The 13,492-nt window shown below is 49.1% G+C and overlaps 1 long non-coding RNA gene across 1 annotated transcript in view; it reads left to right on the forward strand.

The window, feature by feature from the left end:
• Positions 1-12,545, forward strand: part of LOC308590634 — a 35,483-nt gene extending 22,938 nt beyond the window's left edge. The window contains exon 3 of the long non-coding RNA XR_014009821.1: positions 12,414-12,545. This is a non-coding gene — a long non-coding RNA (uncharacterized lncRNA). The remainder of the gene's footprint in view (positions 1-12,413) is intronic.
• The last annotated feature ends 947 nt before the right edge of the window (positions 12,546-13,492 follow it).

Consider the following 13,492-nt stretch of genomic DNA (forward strand, 5'->3'; position numbering starts at 1 on the left):
GTGGGAGGATGCCTCAAAAACTATTACACTGAGAGGATAAACGGCTCCCAAACTGCGCTTCAGACGTTCTATTATCCTCCACAAAGCGGCTGCAGGAACACGTGGGGCTAGGTATTTGCAGACTGACTGCTCACACTACACAAGACTGCATACGGAAAAGCCGAGGAGAATTGGTTGGAGGGGGGGCGGAGAACACCCGCAAAAGGCCGCGAAATAGAAGGGGGGGACCTGCAAATGCACGCACAAGGGGTGAATCCCCAGCCCAGGTCCCAAGGACCCAGTAAACACACCTCTACCGACCTGGAATGACCGCAAGTCTAATGCAAACCTAGGCACGAACCACTAATCCCGATAGCAGAACACACACATAAACAAACAAAGGTCAAGATCCCAATGGCGCTGCGTGGTTGACCAAGCCGCGGTCCCTTAAACCCTTCTCCCCCTCCACATACAAGCAGCAGCAGCTGGAAGGAAGATTAATAAAGATACTGCGGGGGTAAGAAGCGAGCGTAAAGCAATGCGCCCGTCAGCTGTTGAGCGGCTTGAGAGCGGCCGGCGGCGGCGCTTAAGTAGCGCCCACGTGGGCTGTAGCCCTGAGAAGGGTCTGAATGCCGCTACGGAGACCGACGAAAATAACAGAGGACGCTCCCAGCAAACGATTAAGGGCGCACAGCACAGTACCGCGTTAGGGACTGAGAAAGCAAACGGAATACTTCCCTGGCTTCAGCGGTTCCGACTCCTCTCGATGACTCGTGGTCTCCAACTCCTGACTCGCGAGGGGCGAAGGTACGAAGAATGAGGCCGGGGGAAGGCTGGCGCTGCAGCAAAATGCTGCTGGACACGCCCCCGCCGTGACCCCCGGTTGGTTGGCCACTGCGGGGGCGTGAGCGCCAGCCAGGTGAGCGGGCAGCAGGGGGCCACGCCCCCTGCTAGCCGGAGCTCGGGCCCCGACCACAACCCCTCCCCTCCCTTTCAGGGAGGAGAGTCTTTATAAGACTTCATAGAAAAATTCTTCAAAATAAGAAACTTGGGCTCAATTTGTTTCATCCGTCAAAGTGAAAAAAAGAGGCGTGGTTTTTTATGTTAAAGAAAAATGGAACCCCAAATTGTTGTTTAAAGATGAGGAAGGGAGGTACATTGCAGTTGAAATTACGGCACAAGGCGATAAATTTCTTTTGCTGGGAATTTATGCACCAAATGATGGCAAAGTGGAATTCTTTAAGAATCTGGACTTAAAACTCATGGATTATATGGATTACAAATTGATTTTAATGGGAGACCTGAATGGAGTAGTATCAACATTAATGGATAAAACACAGGGACAGAAAAATCCAAGTTCCGGCAGACTACCAAAGATTTTCTTTCACATGACTGGTAAATACGATTTATCAGACATATGGAGGCTACGAAACCCAATGGAGAGAGATTTCACTTTTTTCTCAAATTCAAATCAATCTTTCTCGCGAACTGACTACATATGGGTATCCAGAGATTTGGTTCCTAAGGTTACTAAAACAGAAATTTGCCCTAAGACTTGCTCAGATCATAATGCAGTAGTTTTGGAGATGAAATTATACCTGCAGGGTTCCTTTAGATGGAGGATGAATGATGAGTTGTTGAGGAATGAACAGATGATTAGTAAGGCCCAAAAGACTCTAAAAGACTATTTTGAACTAAATATGAACACAGAGGTTGAAACAAGAGTCATTTGGGATGCAAGTAAGGCAGTAATGAGAGGTTTCCTCATACAACAGAACTCAATAAGGAAAAAGATACAGAATGAGAAAAAAGAGAAAATTCTGTCTCAAATAAAAGACAAAGAGAAAAGTTTAAGATTAATGCCAAAGAGTCAACAGATTCCAAAAGAAATTAAAGCATTGCAGATTCAATTTTCTCAAATTATTAACCAGGAAATAGAATGGAAAATTAAAATGATGAAACAGAGAAATTTTGAATCTGCAAATAAATGTGGGAAATTGTTGGCCTGGCAATTAAAAAAGAGACACAAGCAAAGTACTATTACAAACATTGTATCTGATGGAAAATCTATGGAAAACCCTGCAGATATAAGAAAATGTTTTCAGAAATACTTTAAACAGCTGTATAAAAAAGGTAAAGGATAAAATTGAGCAATTTCTTGTGGCGAATGAAATGCAGAAAATTCCCGAGGATACTAAATGGCATGATTACGAGACAGGAGGTTGAGATGGCAATAAATAAGATACAGTTAGGCAAAGCCCTAGGACCGGATGGTCTTTCTGCAAAATATTATAAAATATTGAAAGATTGGCTAATTCAACCATTGGCAGATGTGTGTAATAAGATTCTAAGAGGGGACAAAGCTACCGAAACCTGGAAAGATGCATTTATCACTCTGATTCCAAAAACAGATCAAGATAGAGCCTATGTAAAAAATTATAGACCACTCTCATTACTTAATGTGCACTATAAAATATTCACAAACATTTTGGCCAATAGATTAAAAAAGTTTCTATCAAATTATATACATAAGGACCAGGCCGGATTTCTGCCTGGGAGACATATGAAAGATAACATAAGAAATATAATTGATATAATAGATAGGTTGGAAGCGAAAAGAAATTGTAAAGCAATGTTAATGTTTATTGATTGTGATGGCCTGGGATTCCGATTCGGAGGATGAAACAGAGGAATCCCAGCCTGCACAGGAGTCCCCGCCTCCAGGGCCGGCTGAACTGGGGCAAGGCCTAGAGGCTGAAGAGCCTGCACCTGTGGCAGTGCAGCAGGAGCTGGCCCCAGGTGAAGTCCTCCTGGCCCCAGAGGGGCCTGATGACTCAGTGGCCACAGGTGAGCCTCCTCCAGGGCCCAGTAACCCTTCGGCCTCTCCTGATCTGCAGAGGCTTAGGGCAGAGAGGCGAAGGGAACTAGTTGCCCCCAGGAGGAGTGCTCGCCTTAAGGCCAGAGTAGGCGGGGCTCCTGGGGGTCGGGACCGCCCCTGACCTTAGAAGAGGATAAAAGCCCACTCATCCCGGCCCCAGGTTGCGGGAGCAACGTCGTTGTTGGCTTCGGACCTTCCTGTGATCCTGATCCTTGCTCGGCCTCCTGTTCCTGACTAACCGGTACTCCTGTTCCCTGCTCGGCTACCTGTTCCTGACTACCCAGTACTCCTGTTCCCTGCTCGGCCTCCTGTTCCCGACCATCCGGTGTTCCTGTTACCTGCTCAGCCTTCTGTTCCAGCGTTCCTGTTCCCCGCCCGTCTCTCTGCATCGGACCACGCCCCGCTTCGTGTGGACTCTGCTACACTCACGGTACCTTACCCCCGGGACCAGCACAGTTTGCTCCCGCCTCACCCGCACTCCCCCTTCGTAGGGGTGCGTTCGGGAAGAGCCAGAGGCCATGGAGGACCAGGCGGCTGCACTGGTGACTTTGGCCCAGGAGAACCAGGCCTTAACTCACACCGTGCAGCAGCTCAGTGACGCGGTCATGGCACTTCAGCAACGCTTAGAAGCCCTACCGGCTCCTGGGGCCGACGCCCCAACTCCTGGCAAGTACCCAGTGGCTTTGCCTGAGAAATTTGATGGAGCCCCGGCCAGCTTTCCTATGTTCCTGGCCCAGGCCAAGCTATATATTCAGGGGCGAGCCCGGAACTTTCCTGACGACCGCACCAAGGTGCACTTTTTGATTTGTTTGTTAAAGGACCAGGCGGCCAAGTGGGCGTTGCCGCTACTCAGGCAAGACTCCCCCTTGCTGGCAGACTATACGGGGTTTTGCAATCGTTTGGAGGCCGCGTTCGGCAACCCCCAGAAAGGGAGTCAAGCCAACCGGGCGATTCGGCGGTTGAGACAGGGCAAGTCCACGGTGGCCGCATACACCACAGAATTCCGGCTGCTGGCACAGGACTTGACCTGGAACGACTCGGCTCTCCGGGACCAGTATCTCGAGGGGCTTTCAGATGAGATACTGGACCAGCTGGCCACGATGGAACGCCCCACCACGCTAGACACCCTTATCCAATGGAGTCTACAGATTGACGATCGGCTAGAGGACCGGCGTCAGGCTCGGGACCGCCGGCACCTCCAGTTCTTGGCCCCAGTGTCGACCAGCAGCCCCATGGGCCCAGCTAAGTCATTGGAGGAACCTATGCAGCTTGGGGCAGTGCGGCCACGCCTCTCCCCCGCAGAGAAGTCGCGGCGTCGGGAGGGGAATCTTTGTCTCTATTGTGGCGGAAGCGGACACTATGCAAGGTACTGTCCTGAGAAACGCCAGCCGCAGGGAAACCACCAAACCCCAGTAGCTGATGGCCCTGGCTACCGGGGGTCCCAAACAGCACAGAATGGGGCCGCACCAATTGAATTACAACACCTTATGGTTCCGGTACATCTATACCCTCCAGGAGGGCCATGGATTCTTACCCATGCGCTGGTGGATTCGGGCGCAACCCGCTCTTATATGGACGCTGCTTTTGCTGCCCAGCATCGGGTGCCACTGCGGAACAAGCCAGAACCGGTGCAGGTGGAGGCAATCGACGGACGGCCCCTGCGTTCGGGTGCCGTCACTCAGGAGACCCAGCCCCTGGTCCTGTGCCTCCAGCAGCACCGTGAGATGCGAACTCTGGATATTGCCTCCATGCCCCGGTTCCCCCTGGTGCTTGGAATGGACTGGCTGGAGGCTCACAATGTGCGGATTGACTGGGTCAAACGGACTGTACACTTCCCAGACCCCAGTTCTCCTGCTGAGACTGAGATGCTAGCAGCTGCGCCCACTGAGGAGGTTGCTGCAACGCTCCCCGCTGAATACCGGGACTATCACGACGTGTTTGAGGAACGGGGGGCAGACCAGCTGCCGCCGCATCGGTCCTTTGACTGTGGCATAGACCTCCAGCCCGGAGCGCCTCTACCGGTGAGTCGCTTATACTCGTTAACTGAGCCAGAGCGCGAGGCTTTACAGGACTTCTTGCGCAAGAACCTGGAGCGTGGGTTCATTAGGCCTTCTACCTCGCCCACTGCTGCGCCAGTGCTCTTTGTTAAAAAGAAATGTGGGGAGCTCCGCCTTTGCCATGATTACCGGGCCCTGAACAAAATCACCATCCCGGACCGGTACCCTTTGCCCCTTATTTCGGAGTTACTGGAGCGGGTGCAAGGGGCGCAGGTGTTCACCAAGCTAGACCTCCGGGGTGCCTACAATTTGATTCGGATCCGCGCCGGGGATGAGTGGAAGACCGCATTTGGGACCTGGTACGGACAGTTCGAATACCTGGTTATGCCCTTTGGTTTGTGCAACGCGCCTGCTGTGTTCCAACGGTACATCAACCACGTGTTCCAGGACTTGCTAGACAAGTACGTGGTGGTGTACTTGGATGACATTCTGGTTTGCTCCCGTGACCCGGCGTGCCACGAAGGCCATGTCCGGACCGTGCTGCAGCGCTTGCGCGAGCATCGTTTGTATGCAAAGCTCAGCAAGTGTGAGTTTCATCAGCGGTCTGTGGACTTCCTGGGTCACCGACTCTCACCAGGTGGGGTGCAGATGGATCCTGGGAAGGTGGCAGCGGTTCGAGAATGGGCGGCACCTCGGAACTGCAAGGACCTACAGCGTTTCCTGGGGTTCGCCAACTATTACCGAACCTTCATTGCGGACTATGCTCACCGCACCACCCCGTTGACCCGACTACTGCGCCCCAAGACGCCGTTTTCCTGGGACAAGGAGGCGGAGGAGGCGTTTCAAGGGTTGAAGGCCTGTTTTCAGAGAGCGCCAATCTTGCAACATCCGGATCCTTCTCGACCCTTTGTGGTAGAGACTGACGCCTCCAGTACGGCTCTCGGTGCCATCTTGTCTCAGCAGCACGGACCGGAAGCGCCACTTTTACCCTGCGCCTTCTATTCCCGCCAGCTCCTCCCAGCGGAGCGTAACTATACTGTGTGGGAGCGGGAACTACTGGCCATCAAGGTAGCCTTTGAGGTCTGGCGCCACCATCTTGAGGGGGCACGACATCCGGTGGAGGTGAGAACCGACCACCGGAACCTGGAGTACCTCCAGACCACCCGCAAGCTGAACCAAAGACAGATCCGGTGGGCGTTGTTCTTTTCCCGGTTCCAGTTTCGGATCCGCTACATCCCTAGCTCTCAGAATCAGAAGGCGGATGCTCTGTCCCGGAAACCTGAAGACAACGCAGACACGGTACAGCAAGCAGAACCCACCACGATTCTACCTCCGGCTGCATTCCTGGCCACCCAGGAGGCGCAGCCACTGCAGGTTCGGGTGCGGGAACAGCAGCGGGTCGACGCTTGGGCCCAGGATCGTCTCCGGGAGCTGGCTGAAGGGTCCAGTCCACAATATCCGGGGCTGGTCCTGCATCAGGGCCTGCTGCTGCACCACGGTCGTCTGTACGTCCCGCCAGGGCCACTAAGGCTGGAGGTTCTCCGGATGGCCCATGATGCCCCAGCAGCGGGGCACTTTGGACGGTATCGGACCACCCATTTGGTCAGTCGGGAGTTTTGGTGGCCCCGCCTGAAGGCTGACGTGGCTCGCTACGTTGCTGGTTGTGATGTCTGCCGTCGCGCCAAGGGTCCTACCGGGCGACCCCCCGGCCTACTTCAGCCATTGCCAGTTCCACCGCGCCCTTGGCACACGGTTTCGTTGGACTTTATAGTGGAATTACCCTCGTCTCGTGGCTGTACCTGCCTTCTGGTTTTCTCCGACCATTTCACCAAGATGGTACACTGCGCTCCCTGTCCATCTGTACCCACAGCCAAGGAAACTGCGCAGCTGTACCTTCAGCATGTCTTCCGCCTGCATGGACTACCTGAGCGCGTGGTGTCCGACCGGGGCGTTCAGTTCACATCCCGGTTCTGGCGAGCATTACACCAGACCCTCGGGACAGAGGTCTGCCTCTCGTCAGCCTACCACCCACAGACCGATGGCCAGACGGAACGGGCAAACGCGGTGCTAGAGCAGTACCTCCGGTGTTACTGCAGCTACCAGCAGGATGACTGGGTCGACCACCTGGCATTGGCGGAGTTTGCCTATAACAACGCGGTGAATGCGTCCACCCAGCAGACCCCGTTCCAGGCCAGCTATGGTTATCATCCACGGCTGTTTCCAGAGGTGCTGCCGGCATCCGCGGTCCCGGCAGTGACGGAGTGGCTTCAAGAGCTCCAGTCCCAGCAACAGCTTTTGGTGGAGCAACTGCACCAGGCCAAGGAAGCGTACAAAGCCCAGGCCGACCGCCACCACCAGGTGGGGCCGGAACTTCGCGTCGGTGACCTGGTTTGGCTCTCCACTCGCCATCTCCACCCCTCTCGACCTTCGCGGAAGTTGGACGCCCGCTTCACCGGCCCGTTCCCTATCGTGGACCAAGTCTCTCCTGTGGCATTCCTTCTCCGGTTACCCGCAACCCTGAAGGTTCACCCGGTCTTCCACAGGTCCCTTTTGAGTCCTGTGGCCCCACCCGACGAGTTCCACCCGAACCGTCCCCAACCGCAGCCAGTGTTGGTTCGGGGAGAGCCTGAGTACGAGGTGGAACGCATCCTGGACTCCCGATACCGCAGGGGAAAGCTACAGTATCTCATTGACTGGAAGGGGTACGGACCGGAGGACCGTTCCTGGGAACCAGCGGCCAACGTCCACGCACCTGCCTGCCTCCGAGAGTTCCATGCGACGTACCCCGGCAAGCCGGGTCCGGACCCTCGGTTGGGGGGGGCCTGGGAGGGGGGATGGTGTGATGGCCTGGGATTCCGATTCGGAGGATGAAACAGAGGAATCCCAGCCTGCACAGGAGTCCCCGCCTCCAGGGCCGGCTGAACTGGGGCAAGGCCTAGAGGCTGAAGAGCCTGCACCTGTGGCAGTGCAGCAGGAGCTGGCCCCAGGTGAAGTCCTCCTGGCCCCAGAGGGGCCTGATGACTCAGTGGCCACAGGTGAGCCTCCTCCAGGGCCCAGTAACCCTTCGGCCTCTCCTGATCTGCAGAGGCTTAGGGCAGAGAGGCGAAGGGAACTAGTTGCCCCCAGGAGGAGTGCTCGCCTTAAGGCCAGAGTAGGCGGGGCTCCTGGGGGTCGGGACCGCCCCTGACCTTAGAAGAGGATAAAAGCCCACTCATCCCGGCCCCAGGTTGCGGGAGCAACGTCGTTGTTGGCTTCGGACCTTCCTGTGATCCTGATCCTTGCTCGGCCTCCTGTTCCTGACTAACCAGTACTCCTGTTCCCTGCTCGGCTACCTGTTCCTGACTACCCAGTACTCCTGTTCCCTGCTCGGCCTCCTGTTCCCGACCATCCGGTGTTCCTGTTACCTGCTCAGCCTTCTGTTCCAGCGTTCCTGTTCCCCGCCCGTCTCTCTGCATCGGACCACGCCCCGCTTCGTGTGGACTCTGCTACACTCACGGTACCTTACCCCCGGGACCAGCACAGTGATGCTGAAAAGGCCTTTGATAATGTTTCTTGGTTATTTATGATGAAAAATCTAGAAAGAATTGAGGTTGGCCAGGAATTTTAAAATGGTATTAATGCAATCTATTTTGAACAAAAAGAAAAAATCATAGTTAATAATGTGGTCTCAGAGGAAATCAGAATTGAGAAAGGAACCAGGCAAGGGTGCCCGCTTTCCCCTCTGCTATTTATTTCTGTTCTGGAGGTTTTGCTAAACATGTTGAGGAAAGAGGAGGAGGTTAAAGGCACTGTAGTAGGATCCAAGCAATATATATATTTTTTTTAAAAATAATATTTATTACTTTTCCAAAAAATTTAAACACTAAAAGAAAAGAAAAAACACATACAATACAATACATTAAACTAACAAAACAATGCAACAACAATAAAATAAATCAAATTTCATTCAATATCTTATATTTCATTCATTTATTTCCAGCGACTTCCTCACACCTCCCTTTTTGTATTCCACTTCTATTATTTGTTTCAGCAATTCCTTTCCATCTTACTCTGTTTTCTGTTCTATAATTATCTTAACACATTCTTACCATACTTTTCCTTTAATTTTCTATTAATCTATTTATACTTAATTCCTTATGACATTTCTACTAAAGCCATGTAATTTCATTCCAACATTTTTCTAACATTCCTTAATTTTACAATATTTCTATAAATAGTCTTTAAACTTTTTCCAATCTTCTTCCACCGACTCTTCACCCTGGTCTCGGATCTTGCCAGTCATTTCCGCCAATTCCCTATAGTCCATCAACTTCATCTGCCATTGGCCAACACTTCAGTGTTTTCAAGAAGCAACCATTCTCTCAACCAGCAAAAGGCAGATGGTTCACAATGAAGTTTAAAGGTCTGGCAGGGCAGGTCCACCTCCTTCTTTACCATCCATCAATATCTTAAGTTTGACTCGAGGCTTCCTGCCCTGCCAAACAACTCTAGGAGCATCCCTCTGCCACCTCCTGAGACCCTCCATCCCATCCAGAGCTTGCAATGTTTGAAACAAAAGCAACATCCCCAGCAACTCAGCAGCCCTCATCCCCACCACAATAACTCAGCCCAACAGTAACAACTTCTGATTTGTCCATATTTCCAAATCCCCCTTCTCTTCAATCCAACATCCTTCACAGTTGTCCTTGAGCAGATTCACATTTTTGGTGGTCATACAACCCCCAAATACCTCTCTTTCTCAACCAATGTTAGTCCTGTTGCCTCCTGAAACTCTGTCAGGCTTTCCTTTTCCAATTCAGATAGGGCTCTGGTCCTCAAATTCATCCGTTCTTCTTTAAGTTCAATCATAACGAATGTCAGCTTATGTTCATCAAGTTGTCTTTGTATGGATGGGACTCTCCTCTCCAGTTGTATTACTTTAGATTCAGCAGCAAGGGTTTTTTCCCTGACTTCATCTGCAGTTTGCTGTTTCAAAGTAGATTCCTGTATCAGTTTCTGGGTGGTTTCTGAATTGGTATTCACCTTTTGTCCCACGTTATTTAAACTTTCTACAGTTAAATCAGTTTCAATATTTGCAACATCCAATTTCACATTTATCGCATCTGTTTTCTTATGGAGTTGTTCCAGCGAATCGTTTATTTTCAATAATGCAGCCACTAAGGCCTCCTCTGTCGACATCCCGTCTGTTTTTTCCTTTCTGTTTGCCATAACACTTAAGAGATTCAAGGTCAATTCCAAAGTCTCACACTTTTTTTATCTTGCAGCTGGAAGTTCCCCTAGCCCAGCTCCTATAAAGTAACCAATTTCAAAAGCTTCCACTAGGGGAAAACAGATTGTATTTGTATCGGTCAATATGTCCTCTTTTAAACACAGTTTCAATAATCCGAAGTTAGTTTCAATTTTCAGTTACTTTCCTCCTTTTTTAAAAACAACTGGAAACAGTAGAAACAATGTATTTCTCTTATTTAACTAGCTGTCAATGAACGTTCTAAGTGCTGTCAATGAAAATTCCCCAAAACCCCCACAAAAAACGTCAGTCTTACTAGCAGCCCATTTCCAGGGTCAGAGCGGCGGTGTTTTAAGCCTCTTCGCTTTCTCCCGCAGGCATACTCAATCCGCAAATTCCCCCTCTCTTCTCCTGCCTCCAAGAGGGGGTTTAATGTTCTTTACCGTTGGAAATTTGATCTTTTACAAAAGACCTTCCAGGACTACAGCTTGCAGCTTCATTGCCTCAGTCTATTTACAAAAAGGGAAGGTGGACTTCCTGTTTTGAACCTCCCCGTTACGATACCAAATTAAACTTTTAGAGATCCAATTCTTCCGTTTCAGCTCTACTCACGGGTAATTCCTTTAAAGTAAAATTGTCCACAGGAAAAGGTCAGCGCTCTCTGGCAACAGCTATGCGGCTTCGTTCCGTGGAAGAAGCAGACGATTCGATGCACTGCGCCGCTCACCCCACGTCGCTCCGGAGCCCAAAAAAACAGGGTTCCCTGTGAGTGGGGGAGGTGCAAAAGGTGCCCGCCAAATCCCACGTTCACAGGCTTCTTCCGCCTGTGATTTTAACGGGTCTCTGCCTTCGCCGTGGCAGCCAGACCCAGATTTCCACGGAGCAGATTCCTCCCGGTCAGAGGAATTCTGCCATTGCCAGAGGCGCCTCCCCTGGAAGTCGGATCCAAGCAATATAAATAAATTGGAAAGTAATAAATATTTTTTTTTAAAAAAAAAGAGAAATGGTTTTGCAACAGAAAAAACCAAATTGGAAACGGAGTTGTTAGATACTAATGATAAGAATATGTCTAAAATGTACAGTTTGTTGTTGGAGTGGCATACAAAGGATGAACAAGTTAAATCGGTCATGATTGATTGGGCAAGGGATGTGGGACATAATATAATGATGGAGGACTGGGAGAGGCTATGGAGGAAAGGGGTTAAGTTCACTGCATGTACGATGTTAAAGGAAAACATTATGAAGATGTTGTATAGATGGTACTTGACCCCTGTAAAATTAGCAAAGATCTATCACAAAAGTGATAATCTTTGTTGGAAATGTAAAGAAAAAGAAGGTACTTTTTCCATATGTGGTGGACTTGTCCCAAGGTGAAAGACTTCTGGGAGAAGATTTATAATGAACTGAAAAAAATGTTGAAATATACATTTATTAAGAAACCAGAGGCCTTTCTCCTTGGAATAACAGGTGTAGAATTGCCCAAGAAAGATGTTAAATTATTTTTGTATGCCACAACGGCTGCTCGAATATTACTTGCTAAAAATTGGAAAACACAAGAACTACCAACAGTGGAAGATTGGCAGATGAAGATGATCGACTTTTCAGAGCTAGCTGATCTGACTGGAAGAATCCGCGACCAGAAAGAAGAGGAGCTTCAAGAGGACTGGAGGAAATTCAAGGACTATTTGAACAAATATTGTAATATAAAAAAATTAGAAATTACTTGAAAGAAACAAATAGGCCTAGGACAAATTAAGTTATAATTAAATAAATGGGATTCAGAATGTCAAGAATAGTGAATAAGATGACTATAATTGGAAATTGTTTTAGTTTAATAATGATGTTGGAAAGCTGTTACTTTTAAATTACAAGGAAACTCAGAAGGGAGGGTTTTGAGGAAGTCAATCAATATGTTTAAAAAGTTGGATTTGTGAAGAATTAAGTTTGTTATTATTGTCTATTTGTTTATTGTTCCCCCCTTTCCCCCCTCCCTTTCCCCCTTTTTTTCCTCCTCTCTCTTTTTTTTCTTTCTCTCTCTGTTCTTCTCTTTTTAATTTTCTGTTTTTGTGTATTAATCTGCTTTGTGGTTTGTGTTATTATGGTGGAAAAATCTAATAAAAAATTATTTTTTAAAAAACATTAAATCCCTTTTGCATTATTCCAGTCTTTCTAACAAGCTGTCATTCAGCTTCCATCTAAAAGTGGTATTTGGTTGGCATTTCATAATACTAAATATCAGCTTATGATCTGATAAATTTCTCAGTTGTATTTCAGTGTTCTTAAAACCAGATACTATGGACTTTGATACCCATAACATGTCTATTCTTCCAAGGTTGTTTCCTGGAGGAAGTTGGACCAAGAGGAGGCAGGTGATCAGGAGTGTCTTAATCATTCTAGAAAGCTGAAGAGTCAGGAAGAGCAGTGGGCCAAACTTGGAAGCATGACGAGGCTTAGTTGGAGGAAAGTATAGGCCACGACAAGGAGTACTTTGCCAGCACCCAGGAAGAAGAATTCTAATAGCAGCATACCAGAATTTAAAGCAGTGTTGAAAGCAAATTAAATCTCTTTCCCCTCCCAAGAACTCCAAGGACATGTCCCTCCTAATCTGTGCCAGCCTCAGTTTCACCACCCTGTGGAAATGAGGCCTCACAGGTTACACTAGATTTCATAGCTCAGCAGCAAAATTGGATTAGGTTTCTGGAACCTCAAGCATTTTGCCAGATTTCACTGTCAGTGGTATGAAACTGATTGTGAGGGGGAGACAAGGGATTTCAACCTCGTGCCTTAAAATCTTAGGAATCCTACAAAAACATGTAGTCTATAATCATCATGCCTTTGTCTCTGACACAGGTAAAAGGTAAAAGTGAAAGGACCCCCGGATAGTTAAGGCCAGTCAACAGTTATGTAGTATTTTTGTGTAATACTACATAAAATACCATGGCACTTCTTCTTCCATCTGCTTCCTCTTCTGCCAATATGCTTCTGCCTACTTCTCCCAGCCAATCCAGAGAGGGAGCATTGAAGTCCTGCTAAAAGATACTATTCCTTTCTGTGAGGAATAGAACTCAATCCTATGATAATGGGCAAATATGGCTGGAAAATACAGCAGCGCACAAGCAAAAATACAGAAACAGTGCTTCAGCTTGCGGTTGTCAAACACTCAACTGATGTGCAAATGATGCCACTGAATGCATGCCTGAAGCACTAGCCTTTCTTGGAACAATTCAAGCTGTGTACCACCGGTTCAGTTCCAGACCTAAGTGGAGGAAATTTACTACCCAGGCCCTTGCACTCCAGCTATAAAGACTCCTGCTCCAGTGAGGACTGGACCTTTGACTGTGGTGAGGACTGCAGGGTCTGTTCCCTTTGTAAGGCCATTACCAGCTGTCCTATGAGGTGGGACCAGACTCA

The sequence above is a fragment of the Podarcis bocagei genome, assembly GCF_964188305.1.
Source record: "Podarcis bocagei genome assembly, chromosome: 7".
NCBI lineage: Eukaryota > Metazoa > Chordata > Lepidosauria > Squamata > Lacertidae > Podarcis > Podarcis bocagei.